This window comes from Gavialis gangeticus, unplaced genomic scaffold (assembly GCF_001723915.1).
Source record: "Gavialis gangeticus isolate Ggan-Ray unplaced genomic scaffold, GavGan_comp1, whole genome shotgun sequence".
Lineage (NCBI taxonomy): Eukaryota > Metazoa > Chordata > Crocodylia > Gavialidae > Gavialis > Gavialis gangeticus.
In genome coordinates this window covers 143,722,489-143,737,681 of record NW_017728992.1, presented here as the reverse complement: position 1 = coordinate 143,737,681, position 15,193 = coordinate 143,722,489, and the positions used below count along the sequence as shown (strand labels likewise).

Sequence of the window (15,193 nt, the reverse complement as noted above, 5' to 3'; positions counted from 1 at the left end):
GCAGTGTGGGGATGCAGTCAGGAAGGCCAACCGCACCTTGTCATGCATCCACAGATGCATCTCAAGCAGATTCAGGGAGGTGATCCTCCCCCTATGCGGCACTGGTCAGGCCACAGCTGGAGTACTGCGTCCAGTTCTGGGCGCCACACTTCAAGAGGGATGTGGACAACATGGAGCAGGTCCAGAGGAGGGCCACTCGCATGATCAGGGGGCAGCAGGGCAGGCCCTACGAGGAGAGGCTACAGGACCTGAACCTGTTCAGCCTCCACAAGAGAAGGCTGAGGGGGGATCTAGTGACCTGTTACAAACTAGTCAGGGGGGAACCAGCAGGCATTGGCGGAGTCCCTGTTCCCCCGAGCACTACCAGGAGTGACTAGGAGTAATGGTCACAAGCTGTCAGAGGGTAGATTTAGGCTAGATATCAGGAGGTGCTACTTCACAGTCAGGGCAGCTAGGATCTGGAACCAACTTCCAAGAGAAGTGGTGCTGGCTTCTACCCTGGGGGTCTTTAAGAGGAGGCTAGATGTACACCTTGCTGGGGTCGTTTGACCCCAGTACCCTTTCCTGCCATGGCAGGGGGTCAGACTCGATGATCTGCTCTGGCCCCTTCCGACCGTACAAACTATGAAACCATGACACCATGGAGATACTGCTAGCCATCCCCAAGACTGATTATGTCTATTCAAATTGCAATCACACTTCTGGATACCATGTTCACAAGGATTCACTAGGATTCACAAATCCCCTGTGTATAAAGCAGCCAAACTAACTGTTCTGATGAAAAAGGTGTGGCTTAGGCTTCAATTGTCAAAGACAGCTAAGTCCCTAATTCTGGGCTGTGAATCCTGGAGTTTCCAGGACTCAGATTTACTTCCCCCTTTACCAAAAGCCTAGGAGTGAAAGGGCTTGCCTGGGATGTGCAAGATACAGGTTCAAGTCTCTGATTCAGAGGGGCTCTGAACTCACATCTTCTACTCCCCAGAAGTGTATCAAGACAATCACATTTCTTCTGCGAGCCTCCCTCAATCTTCTTGTGAAAGCCATTCCATTTTGCATGGAATAATTAAGTATCCAATGGACCAGAGCAAAAGGAAGAAAAAGAATGAACCTATTGCTCAGTGGTTCATGAACTTACCCGGAAGAGCAGAGATCTTGGATTCAGTCCATAGTTCAGTAAATATGTAATTACTGGTATTTCCGCAAAAGTGGATTGGTGTCAGTGGAAAAGATTGAAATAATCCCAGTTCTCCAGAATTCTCTACAGTTTGGTAGTTTAAGCATTCTTTGGAGTGGAGGAAGATATAAATTCAGATTTCCTAAGGAAAAAAAGGATTTAAATTCAGTCTCCTACATCCCACGTGATAGCTTTAAAAAGTTACGCCTTTCAATAAAAGGAAAAAGGCTTCACTTCCTCCTCCAGTATTTGGTACAAAACCTGAATGGGTAAATTCCTCTAAGAAAACCAAGTGGATCAGGCCCCATTGGCTAATATGATAAAAGTAATGGCTTATTTGTCAATCCTGATGTCATTTAGGTATACACTCAATGCTGAGCTGCATACCACCACTGCAAACTTAATGTAGCTCTCTCTTTTTTCAACAGCAGAAGCACAGAGATCTTTAGAGACAGAAATTTAGGAATCTATTAAAGTTAGTCAGCAACTTCACGGGAGTTTGGAACATCTAAGCATGGGTTTAAAAGATTTAACCTTTGGAGTAGCCTTTGTCTTTTTATCGACCTAATTCGGGGTGCCACACTAGTATGACGACTCACTGTTGGCATGCCAAGCAGAAAGTTATGGTGCAGGGCACTGCAACGCTTAACAGTGATAATGGCCATGTTGATGAACATACTTTAAAAAGAGATTTGACATGATTCAGTGGACAGAGCAACTTTCACAAATTCATTTGTCCTCATTTTTCCTGCAAATCCTTTCATCAAGGATAATTATCCAATTTACAACCAATTCTCCAATCAAATTAAACTCAGTTATTCTGTATAAATTTAGAGTAATGTCAGATTTATACAGTTGAGTTGAAAGTAGATTTTGATCCACAGAACCTCCATTCTAATCCCAAATGTGAGTTAGCTAAGCTATTATAGTAAAAAGAATACTATAATAGCTGATCTCAAAGAAAAAAAAAGATAAAATTTTCTTGGGGCAATTTGTTGCTAGCTGGTGAAATGTGCTGCTTCAGGAAATTATAGAGCCATATACTGGACTTTGAAAGGTAGCAGATAATTTTCCCACCAAAAATAAAATTTTATTTCTCCCTGCTAAAATGTAATAATTTAATTTCATGCTTTTGGGCATCAGCTGAATCTATAGGAGGACGAAAGGAATTTTCCCCATATGAAAACTTTTATACCGTTGACAAGCTACATTATGGAATATATTTTTTTTAATTTCACAGAAGAATCAAGCAAAAGCAACTGCTGGAGGCAGGATAATGGACCTGAAGGACCACTAATGTAGCTAATTCAGTTCTGCTTAACAAATCAAAGTGTGCATTCATAATCAAGGAGATCAGTTTCCAAACATCATCAACAACATCCACCTAGGAATGTCAATCAATGGATTAGGGACCCATTTTACTGGACACTATACCCATATGCATAGAAACTCTCCTTCCTTAAGACAACCATTCCTAATAATAGGGGAAGGGGGAGGGAGGGGAGAGAAGGGAAGAAAAACTGAGGCACAGAGATGGGGGGATTTACTCCCCATCATGCAGCAGGTCAATGGCAGAGCTGGGAATAAAACCTAGTTGTCCTGACTTCCAGTCCCCAGTCCTATCCACTGGAGTACAAGGGTAAAAATAATTTATCTTCAACCCACAGAAGTGAATAAAATAAAAGTGTCAAGCAATCCAAGATACCAAAGGATTACAAAAGCACAGGAGCATGCATAGATCCTCATCATATGGAAGAAACCAGTTCTATTATTGGTTTCATTTCCATTGTTATTCCTTCCCATCCTTTACTCCCTTTTTTCATCAGCATCTGGCATCTCTCTTCCAAGGCCATTCCTAGATTCTGTTCATGGAGCAATCATCCAGGTGTGCTGTATGTAAATTCTGACCAACTTTTTTTTCCATTCCTCTTCCCATCTCTTTACAATTCATTTGATCTTCTATTTTATTCTTCTGTAGGAGACTGCTACAAAAGCCAACAAGTTTCGATAAGGGATATGATATTAGAAAGATTTGCCAGTGCAGCCATAAAAAATAGGTAATCATAAAAATATGAATAGGTTTCAGACTGGAATCATAGAAAGAAACCTCAGCAATAAAAATTAACAGTGTATCAGTTTACTGCCTTATGGTCCATTGCTTATTGAATTAGTCCAGTTGTCTCCTGGGATGGGATCATAAAGGCTTGCAGTAGAAAAATAATTTGAAAGACAGATTTGTTTATGATCTTTCACCACCAAGAGAGAGATCAAATTCAACAGTTTTAAAACCAGCCTTAAGAAAGAAGTACTGAACAGAAACAACCTGCCTTCTTGGACAGTATGTGTCTAGTGTATAGGACTATGGCAAAGGAACCCTTCACTGTAAGCAGTTTTTCAAGGTGAAAGAAAATCTTTGTCAAATCCCAGCAGTGAAAGAGAATGAGAAAGCATGATTAATAGTACTGTTGAAAGCAACAAAATAAACTATGAAAGCTAAACAATCTACCATTGTACAGATAGCAAATGAAAATGAAGAATCCATTTGATTTCTGTGTGTGGTAGCAGATGGCTATTTTTTCTTAACTGAAATTGTGCATAGAACATATGCAGATGAACTTCAGTACTAACTAAAACGACAGCGTTATAACATCAGACTACACAAATATCCACTACCTCCCTTTGCATTTACAGATACAAGTAAATCTCCTTGCTTTATTCCAGGGCTATTTGGGAATTGTTAATCCACATGGCTCAGAGATTTTATTTGGCTCCCATTTATGAGAGTGAGCAATGATGATTTTAGGTTCTTGAAGAAAACAGTATTCAATTTAAAATATGCATTTTCATTGCTTCAGTTAATCCCGCTAGCTGTTTTTTTTACAAAGGATACAACTGTCTGTGTTATAAAACAGAAAAAAACACTGGTTTACCAGAAAAAAAATTACCTCCTAAAACAATAGTTTTCCCACTTGGGTATCTTCCAAATTATTGATAATGCCAAAGCATCTATTCATTTTCTTTCATTTCATTTACCTTCTTTAACTTGAGGCTGAGCAATTAGCTGCCATCTTTGCACTTGAAGAGGACTGCCCGAGAGTCTCTCCTGAGCACATTTAATGCTATTGCTTATTGTAGTAGTGCTCATTGCAAGTTAGCTGGAGTTTTTTATCATATATGACCCGTAAATCAGCAGAGAGGGCAACGTTTTTGGCTGGTGTCCCATAAAGTAAGCCCCGGCTCTTCTCTAAGTGCCATTCCAGTCCCCTTCCCCTGCTTGTTCTTCTCTCTCCTCCCTGCGTTATCTGCACTGTTTTCCCTATTCTCTGCCAGATCTTCCATGTGCCATACAAAGCAGCTGTGTGCCCCATTTGTGGCATACATGCCATGGATTGGCCACCCTTACCTTAAATGCCCTCATCTGGTAACACTTTAAATGAAAAGTAAGTAGGTGTGTCATATGAAATAAATAATTCCATCTTCAATCAGTTAAAACCCCATGTCATGACATGAGACTGTCAGGATTTCACCAGGATACTGACATCAAATTCTGTTATTATTCTGAATAAATGCCACTTGGAGAATACTTAGGGAAATTATATCCATTTGTAAACATCTTATGAGGAAGAGTATTCCAAAGATACCCATACAGTAATTGCTAGATTGTTGCTCTGTCCTCCTGGAACTGCCACCAATATTTCTAGCAATGGGGGCAAGGGAAAGAATGATACAGATGAGAAATTGCACTTCTACAAGAGATACTCTGAAGTTGATATTCCTCTCTCTCTGTGGAATTGTGCGACTCAGACCAATTTTCATAGATAAATTCTTGCTTGAAATTTACTTTAACTCACTGAGATAAACAGGGCTTGAAAGAAGAGAAAGCTTATTCCTAGCAGTGATCTCTACCCAGGAGCAAGATTTCCTCTATTTTGAGGAAATAGATGAGGCAGATAGCACCAGTATTAGTCAGCATTCCTCCAGGGCAGAGACTGAATTTACAAATTAACACATGAGATCTGTATAAATGTGTACTGATTAGACAATACCATGTGTTCAATTATTATCTCACAAGAGGGAGATATGAAAGATCCTTGAGGGAAGTCACATAGCAAATTCTATTACACAGTTGTCTAACACCACCAGTTGACTCCTATTATCTAGGTATGACTTCAATCAATGTACAGAAGAGCAGTTCCAGACACATCAGAATGTCTCCAAATAATATAATTAGTAATTCATGGCCAGTCTGTGGTTTTCCAGGAAATCCACAACCTGCAATTCTGACCCCTTAGATGCTTAAAACAAATTATATAGCTGCAGTGCTTTTGGGTGTAGTTGGAGAGAGACAGATTACATGGAAGTAACCACTTCTTGACATTGGAATTCTTGCCAGTTACCACTACTGACTTGTACTGGATAAAAGCATTAGAGAACATTAGCATTACCTGTTAATAGTTCTTCAGTTCAAACAGGAGTCAGAGATTCATAGCACAATTTTACATTATAACTTTATGCTTCTAATTTCCTGATTCCAATAACATTAGGTTGAAGTTGCAGTAAAGTAGGTTTAGACCAGATATCAGGAAAAACTTCTTCACTGTTAGAGAAGTGAGGCAATGGAATAGGCTGCCTAAGGAAGCTGTGGACTTTCCATCCCTGGAAGTGTTCAAGAAGAGGTTAGACAGCCATTGGTCAAGGATGATCTAGGTACAGTTATGCCTATATTCTATTAGCATATTTCCCATGCTTCTGGGCTTTGCTGGTTACTGCATAGGGCCAGGAGGGAATTTCTACTATGTATGTCAGGGTTTTAAGCCTTTCTCATAGGCACTGGGCGCTGGCTGCAGCTGAGGCTGGGTGTGTTAGAGCTCCTGCTGGGACTAAACCCAGAGGTTCCTGACTGGATGGCATTTCCCCTCCACTCAGGGTCAGACCGATTGATCTAGTTGGGGTCAGGAGGGAATTTTACCCCATGGTCAGATTAGTATGGACTGGGGATGGAGGAGTAGGGAGAGGGATTGGCCTTCCTCTGTAGCAGGGATAGCCCTCTTCATAGCATCTTCCAGGCATATTTTAACAATTTTTGCAGCAGCAGAACATTAGCCTCTGTGGTCCCCCTGCAGGTTAGGATTTTGTCTTGTGTTGTGTGAGGGTTGATGTTAGGCCTCTGCACTGTAGCTGAGCAGCATTCAACCCCCTAAGCAGGGCCAGCTGAGCCTCAGCCTGATGATTGCTTCTAAGGCTGCTTGTAAGGAGCTCTTGCAGCACCTGGCTCCAATCTGTGAGTAGCTCTCGCCCATATGACTTCCCTGCTGCTTGTTCCCGCTTTCTTGCCCGTGTACCCAGCCCTTGACCTTCAGAACGGCAGTTTGAGTTTGGCTCACTTCCTGACATCCACTTCTGGTAACCCCTCGGGCTTGGGGCATGAGCCCCAGTTTGACTTCAGCTTGCACCCTGACTACAGATGCTGGTAACACTGCTGGCTCTAACCACTAAGCTGTATGCCTCTGTGTCCTGAGAGTTGACTGTGTAGCTTTGCTAAGAGGTTAGACAATGGATTTGTTTAGGATGCTTTGAATAAGGTTGATCCTGCTTCAGGCAGGGGGTTAGACTAGATGACTTCTTGAGACCCTTCCAGCCTTGCTTCTCTATGATTGTTGAATTTTGTCACTATTGACTCCAACCATTAGTTCTGTCATTCTGTTTTCCCTCCCTCACCAAAACAGCCTCATTTTCCCATCTCCAATAACCATCATACCTGTTGTTTTTGTTCTTCTTCCATCTCCAATAACCTGCTATTCTGCTCCCTTGTGCCCAAACTGAATGACAATTCATAACACTTTTTATTTTATTTTTTTAATTACTGATCAAACCAAAACCCAGACCAAACAAATCAGCCACGTGATCTCATTGCCACAAGGTGGAAAAGATCTAGAATACATAAAGGGATACTAATATAAGGAGAGAGAGCGAGAGGTGCTTACCTGATATATTTTTTCCCTTCTGTAACTTCTGATTCTTCTAATTCAGAGATGTCAAACAAATGGCCTGCAGGCTGGATCTGGCCCACAAAGCTAATTCACCCAGCCCACAGAGCTCCTAGATGGGTTAGGAATTTGGGGGCAGTGCCTGACACTAAATTCCTAGCTACACAATGCTGCTGCAGATGTGTGTTGGTGGTGAGAGGGGCAAGGAATGGGTATGCTAACCCCTGCACTACCACTCACCCCACTGCTTGCTCCACTGCATCCCGGTCTGGAATCAGCCCACAAGACTCTTTGAGGTCCAGATGCAGCCTAAAAGGAGTCCCACAATCTGAATCCAGCTTGGGATCACAGGTGAGTTTGATGCCTCTGGTCAAAATGATGCCCTTATCATCAAGTCTATTCCAATTATGCAAGTTACATGTGCCAGTTACATAATAGCATCCTCTTATAGTCTCAACTCAGGCCAGCAATGGCAGTTTACTAAAAAATTCTGAATGTGCTTTGACTGTAAGCCAACAACATGCAGTCAGCTGTTCTGTGGAGTAATACATAAAAATGGTGATGATCACAAAACACTTGACAAACATTCACTAAGTAACCCTCACTCTATCCCTGCAGCTGCAGGGAAGGAAATGAACAGCTCACTTCATGCATCAGTGAAATGCAGCCACTTCCAAAGCTAAATGGAGCTGCTGTTTATAACATATTAGCAATACTAGGAACATTTTGAAATACGAAGTCCTAGGTTGAGACTGGGTCTCCAATACCAGTAACAAAGGTACTCAAAGTAAGCATGATTTCTTTGGATGAATTCTAGAGTTAATTATCAAAATTTAAATAATTTGTTGCTGCACTGAGTTATTACAGGAGCTTAGTCTGACCATCACAGGTTTTAACTACCAAATATGCATACTGCAAAGAGAGGGCTCTGATGTTCCTTTCTTTGTCTTCTTTCCAAGTATCTATTCTTTAGGCAGGATCTCTCATCACTGCTAGCAAGGAAAATTTGCTATTGCCTTGAATGAGAGTTGGAATGGATCCCAAGGGCTCAAAAATCAGGCTAAAGGGCACCGCAGTGAAGCATATCATGGCTACTCTAAGTACTACACCCCAAGAACAATTATAATATTGTCACCTCACAAATCTCAAAAGAGCTTGCACCCAACAAGGACACTTCTCCAGAGAGAGAGATCATACTTCTGAAAGAGCTACCTAGATACCACATGAAGAATTGCTGCAGTACAAAAAGAAAATCCCCATGAATCACACACCATTAGTTATGACATACCATCCCTCCCTGGAACCTATACGGACAATCTTCAAACAATTGCAACCCATATTAGAAGAAGACCCAATTCTTAAAGAAAGATTTCCAGAACCACCCATCCTAGTGTTCAAACAAGCAACACACTTCACCAGAAGCAAACGTCCTATGGCCCAAGGCACATGGAACAGATCCAGACCAGGACGGGACAAAAAATGTAAAACCTGCCAACACATCTCCACCACTCCCACAATAACTACATCCAAGAACAGAACCATCACCATTCCTGGATCTTACACCTACACTAAATGCCCTGATGGAAAATGTGTAGGAGAAACCAAACAACAACTGTGTACCAGAATTTGATGCATTTCCAGTGTGCATTCAGACAAAAATACCCAATTATCTGTGGGAGCACACTTCTCGCAAGATAACCACTCTCTCTCCAATCTCTTAGCTCTAATCGTCAAAGAGAATTTACAAAACACCCTTTCTAAATGAACCTCCAAATTTCACTTAATAGATCTACAGGATACAAAAAATCATGGACTAAATATCTAGTTGGTCTAATAAAAAATATTGCCTCTAGCACACTGATATTGTATTTATGGCACATCATAACCTGCCTGCCATCTGATATCCCCAGGTAACCTGTCTGCAATTTACCAGCTACATTTCATCACCTGGTAAACATTCCCACTTTCCCACCCCCCACCTACCTGCCTTGTACCTATTGTCTCCTATCCCTCTGATCCTCACTGCCACGCATTTGCATTTTCACAGACCTGCATTCTGGCTTCTGTTCTACCCAGGAGAGCACACAAAACACCAGCAAGCTCTCCCTATGCCTGAAGAAGGGTGTTTGTGCCCAAAAACTTGCAATGAACAATTTTTCCAACTATTTAGTTGGTCTAATAAAAGCTATCACATTTGCCCAAAGAACCTTGTCTGTCCTGATGCCTGGTAAGGAAACTACATTACATTTCGGGGTGCAGCATATATGGAGTCAGTTTTACTTTTGTGCTCCCTAGTTTGGTCCTGGGACGATGTAGACAACACCTAAGTACAGCTTGCATATGAGGCAAAAGAACTATGACTTACTTACATTTGCAGAATTACCATAGGAATAATTTCTACAACTTAACCATACTATAAGAAAAGAGCCCTTTTTACATTTCAGCTTTTGTTTGTGTTGTTTCTTGGCAACATAATATTTGAAGGATAAGAATATTTTTCAGTATAGAAAGTAGCCTTGCACATCCCTCAGGTTAACTAGTTACAATGCCTTATACTTCTCTAGTGCACCATGCTGCATGTTTATCTCTAAGTATATAAAATTACATAATTTTATAGAGAGAGAGCTTATCTTAGACATACCTTGGAAAAAGCTGATAGCAAACAGCTGATATTCAGGTCAGTTCTCCCAAGTATTTTCATATATTCTGTACTCATGTAAAGGTCACTTTCCTATTGATTTAAATATCTAAAGATTGCTAAAGGGTACAGTACCTGAACTAAACATTCAGACGTTGAGCACTATATTTTGACAAAGATAATAACATTTCTTCTTTTTATTCCATGCTTCATCAGTTCGTTTAACCTCCTAAGGCTAAAAATTAATAGTGCATATTTACACTTATCAAATCCATCACCCTATGAGACTACAAGGGATAATTAAGCAGGATTAGATGATTTAAGAAAAATTAAAGGAATCTTGTCAAAGCTGGTGGGCTTAAAATTAAACTTGTCTTTCTTGTTGGTGGGAGTTATCATGTCTCATTGTTCTGCATATCAGCAGACATCTTGTGAGCTAGCAGAAATTAACAGAGCCTTGCTCTAGTCTCTGTCTTGTCTCTAAAATGCATGAAATGCAGCTAAAATTACAATTTCCATAGGCTACTGTCAAATTAATTAACACATTATTTAAATAATTGACTTTTAATGTGTAGATTGAAAAATTAGATATTCTTTTTAGGTCACTTGAAATGAAGCTTCCTGACAGAAGAGATATTTAGGAAGGATTTTTTTTAAGGACTCAGTATTAGCCTAGTATTGTTCCCATTAAAGTTAGTAGATATTTGATCACTGAATTCAATAGGCATAGACTAAGGCCAGTACTGAGTGAATGCTTTTGCAAATCTTATTTATAATTTCTACAGATGAAAACAGAAGTGACTGTGATTGTGCTTAGCGTTTTCTAACAAATATTGTCATTGGTTCACCCTATGCCTTGTCTGGATAATAATGCACTTCTCCAAGGGGCAACTTCTTCCCAAGGATTATTTGCACTGGAAGGTACCATATTCAGGCTGAATGGGGGTGGCAGGATACTTTCCCAAAATACTACATAGGAAATGAGCCAATCAATCCTAGGCCCCAGTCCTGCAGAGTGCCAGGTGTTTGCAGGATTGCAGTTGTGTTACATTGTATCAATTCTATGCAAATTTCAATGATACTGTTCCAATCTGGTCCAGTTCTACTTTTGGAATGAAACCAGTCTGTTGTAATTGAATCCAAATGCTGAATCCCATATGCCTTTAAGTATGAATAGTGACGGGTCACCATTCTTAGTTCTGTGTATATCCGACATATTCTTAGATCAGACTTCATCTAGAACCCCACTACACCCTGGGACAGTGGAATCAAGCTGTCTTTGTCTCCTGGATCCCAGAACCTCAGTCCTCCCAAGTCCTTAGTTGCTAAACATGTTTCCACCTAGCTCCTGGAGATATGGCTCATAGTTAAATGGTTCATATCAGTGCTAGATTTAGGCTTAAACTACTTAAGCTATGGCGTAGACCCTAGCAATATGAGGGGCCTCTAAATAAGGAAAAACTGACTCAATATCAAGTTTTATAATAATCAGTAGGTAGATAAAGGAAATATGGGAAAATAACTCTCTAAATATGAACATTTTCAATTTAATATGACAAAAATATACATATATTGGATTATTTTTATTGTATGGGGCCTCTTAAACTGGACACAGTTTAGGGCCTCAGCATGTCATAATCCAGCACCGGTTCACAGGAAATGAGGTATGAAGGTCACAGTGTTGTGGAAGGCTGTGTCCTTAGAGAAGTGTAGCAAAAGAGCTTGCTGCTACCTGCTGGAGAGCTTTGGGAACCGTGCTCCCAAAACAGTTTCTGGGAGATCCTGTAAGACCATCATTTTTACAGGGTCCATTTTCAAGGGTCTATTATTAATTTCAGTAGTTAGATTACAGATGTACATGATCCAAAATGATCAAATGTTAGGTCCCTAAGTCTACCCCCCTCAAGTTATATTTTCTAAAGTTTTATTTTTATATTCTGACCCTTTTCCCCAATTAATGGTCCATTTATGAAACGCATATGCAGTTATATCTGTATCATATGGCTCATTAGAGAGGCACCGGCAGTAGTTTTGGTTCCATTTCTTTGGTCTAATATGAATGAGTTCATTAAGAACATACGATAAAATAACCATCAAGGTCAGTTTCTACCATTTAAAGAGAAATAGAAAAACACAACTGATCTGTTTAAAACAAATTAAGCCAATCTTTTTTTTAATATCCATCAAAGAGATATTAAACTAGTTTTGCATTACAGAATAAATTTTCACTCAGTTGCACATATCTGTTTGACACACAATGCCAAATGCAATTTTCTAGCAGTGTTCATTGATACATCAGGTGCTGCTGGCAAAAAAATGTCAACATTTAAAGGTATAAAAATCAGAAATAATTATATAACCTAAAATCTGAAAATCTGCCATCAATTTATGGATAAATGTCCATTTATTTACTGGAAAAAAGTATCCCATTATATACAAGAACAGCAGAGCTATCCAACCAGCAGAAAAGAATTGAAATTGGCCTCACTTTGAGGAAATGCAATGTGTTTCTGCTAATGGGCCATTACATCATATTATTACTACTTTTTATTATTTCAACAAAAAACATAAATGTCCCTTTAAATTTAAAAGCAATTTATTTTGTAAACGCACATATCTGATGGCTTCCCTTATTATAGTCTTTCAGCTTATCTTTTTCATAAGTCATGTATTTCTTTATTGGTAAGTCAATTCCAGAGGATTTTATCTGATGTCTTATTTGAGACCAGGCTGAGAAGTTTGTGGCTATATTATTACCTATGTACTACCAGTACTGCTTAGAAGCCTATCGTACCAAGCAAGATACACACACTTATTATGAGACTGTCCATTTCCTAAAGTGATTACTATCTTACAATCTAAACAGACAAGACAGATTTGTAGTAAGGACAGAGAAACAGAAGCATTCACAGAAGGACAAGCTCAAGGTCACCCAGAAGATCACCGGCAGAACTGGTGAGAGAACCCTGTGTTAGATACAGTAAGTCAGGAGATGTATCAATTAATCCACGTTACCTCAATTGCTGATTATTTGCATATCTTTAAGACCTTGTGTGCACTGCAGTAAACTGGATCTTAATTCTTTAGCAAGGTTTGCTACTTCCCAAGGCACAATGGAAAGCCTGCAGCAGATGTATATGCATTAAAAATTGGCATTGTTGTTGAGTTGCATATGTAAACTAATACAAATCAGTCCAAGATTTGCTGCTACTTAATTTGATGTTACATTTGATTTCTCCAGGGTTTTAAACTACGCCAGATGTTTGTTCTGATGACATAAACCTGCCCCATTATTGTAGAGTAAGGCAAGAGATTTTAACACTTGGAGGGAGAGAATAGTTAAAGTATCAGCATCTCTGGAAATGACTGGGTTTTTTGTTGCACCTATGAAGTAATTCAACTTTGAATACCAGGGAGAGACTGCACATCCTTTTTGCCTCCTCATGTAGGCAGAGGAAGAGGGAAAAATTATCATCTGGACCAATAATCCTTAATGGCAGCTAATGACAGATCTTACCCTGCCACGATATGTACCATTAATGACACACTACACTGGAAGATAACTTTAGGTGAATGTTTCTACTCTCTAGCCAAGTTATCCTTAACCAGGATGCCCTGAAATTCTTTCAGGGATCCCAGGTATAGTTCACTGAAAAGACTGGATAAATGGTTCACAATCAGCCGAATGAAATTCAGCAAGGCCAAACGCAAAGTCCTGCCCTCACAATGGAATAATCTTATGCACACACACAGCATAGGGAATGACCAGCTGGGCTGCAGTAACAGAGAAGGAATTAGAAGTTACAGTGGGCCACATGCTGAATATGAGCAAAAACTGGTGTTGTTGCCAAAAAGGCCAACAGTATCCTGGGTTTGAATTAACAGGAGTGTCACTTGCCAATCAAAAGAAATGATTCTTCTATTCTGTTCAGCATTGTTATGGCCTCGTCTGGAATACTGTGTCCAGCCACTGGTTACTCTACGTCATGGCTCCGGCTCTGCCTCTGGCTCTAGCTCCAGCCCCACTCTACCCTGGGCCACAGAACGCATGGGGGCTGCAGCCCTCACCTGGCCAGGCAGTAGCAGTTGTGGCAGCAGCTCTGGAAGCAGTTCCTGCTCCTACTCAGTCCTGGGGCAAGGGCTGCTGCCACCATAACCACTGCTGTGTGGCCAAGTGGAGGGCAGCACCACCACATGCTTCATGTCCAGGGCCAGAGAAGGACAGAGCCGTGACTCAGGGTAAGGGGAGGCAGGGAGGCAGGCAGCAGGGAGGGCCTAGAGAAGGAAGGCAGAAAAAGCCGGGGGACCAGGTACCAGGGGGTGCAGGCACACAGAGACACAAACATTTGAGGGGGCAAAGGTGTAGGGAGTGATAAGGGGGAGAGGCAGCCTGAGGCATGGTGTAGGGGGGCAACAGACAGGGATCAGGCTGCTTGCCCCCCCCCCTTCCCCCTGCCGCTTGTCTGCCTGCTGCTGCTTTTTTTGCTGCAGTGATGGGGGGATTGATTTAAGAGGACCCTCCCATAATTAGATACTAGACATGGAAACATATATATAGATTGGGGGGGGCACATTAAATTTGAAATCATCTTGGATTTGGGCAAATAGTGTAATATACAGTGTCAAGTTAATGTAATGCACTGTAATGCAAACGTATGACAAAAGAGAGAACAGGCCTGCTGGCTGGATTTGGACCATAACTCCCAGAAGTCCCCTGGGGGAAGAGTCTTGCAGACCTGTGCCGGCTGCATGTAGACTACAGCCCTCAGAGACACTGGAGGCAGGGAGACAAAGGGGGAGGAAGTAGGAAGCAGCAGCAGAGCGCAGGATGGAGCAGCAAAGTGCTGCTAAAGTGCTTTGGGTTAGAGTACAAGGTAGTCGAGGGGAAAGAGACTTAACGGTGGGGGTCTACTACAGACCTCCCAACCAGGGAGAAATTCTTAGGTCAGCTCACAGAGGTAGTGAAGGCTAAGGATGTGGTAGTCATGGGGGACCTGAACTTCCCGGACATCTGCTGGGAAGAGCAGACAGCCAGGTCTGACTGCTCACGTAGGTTCTTAGACAGAATGCAGGACCTCCATCTAACCCAGGAGGTGCACAGCCCCACCAGGGGAGACGCCTTGTTGGACCTAGTGCTGGCCACAGGTGATGACCTGGTGAGGGGGTTGCGGGTGCTCGACCACCTGGGCGATGGTGATCATCACCTGCTGGAATTCACCATCCAGTGCAAGGTGGCAAAGGCATGCAGTAAGGCTGCAGCCCTAGATTTCAGGAGGGCAAACTTCAACGAGCTAAGGAGGATAGTTGGGGAAGTGCTGAGGTCCCAGAGGGGAGGGGAGCCAGGTGTCCAAGGAGAGTGGTCGCTCCTTAAGGAGACGATCCTCCAAGCCCAAA

The 15,193-nt window shown here is 41.5% G+C and overlaps 1 long non-coding RNA gene across 2 annotated transcripts in view; it reads right to left on the bottom strand.

Annotated features, from left to right (window-relative positions):
• The window catches only part of LOC109304991, a 130,954-nt gene that overhangs the window by 11,537 nt on the left and 104,224 nt on the right, over window positions 1-15,193 (bottom strand). The window contains exon 1 of one of the 2 annotated variants that reach the window (XR_002099526.1): window positions 1,136-1,312. The exons of the other annotated variant lie outside the window; for it this stretch is intronic. This is a non-coding gene — a long non-coding RNA (uncharacterized LOC109304991). Of the gene's footprint in view, window positions 1-1,135; window positions 1,313-15,193 lie in introns of those variants that run through there. 2 annotated transcript variants of the gene reach the window in all.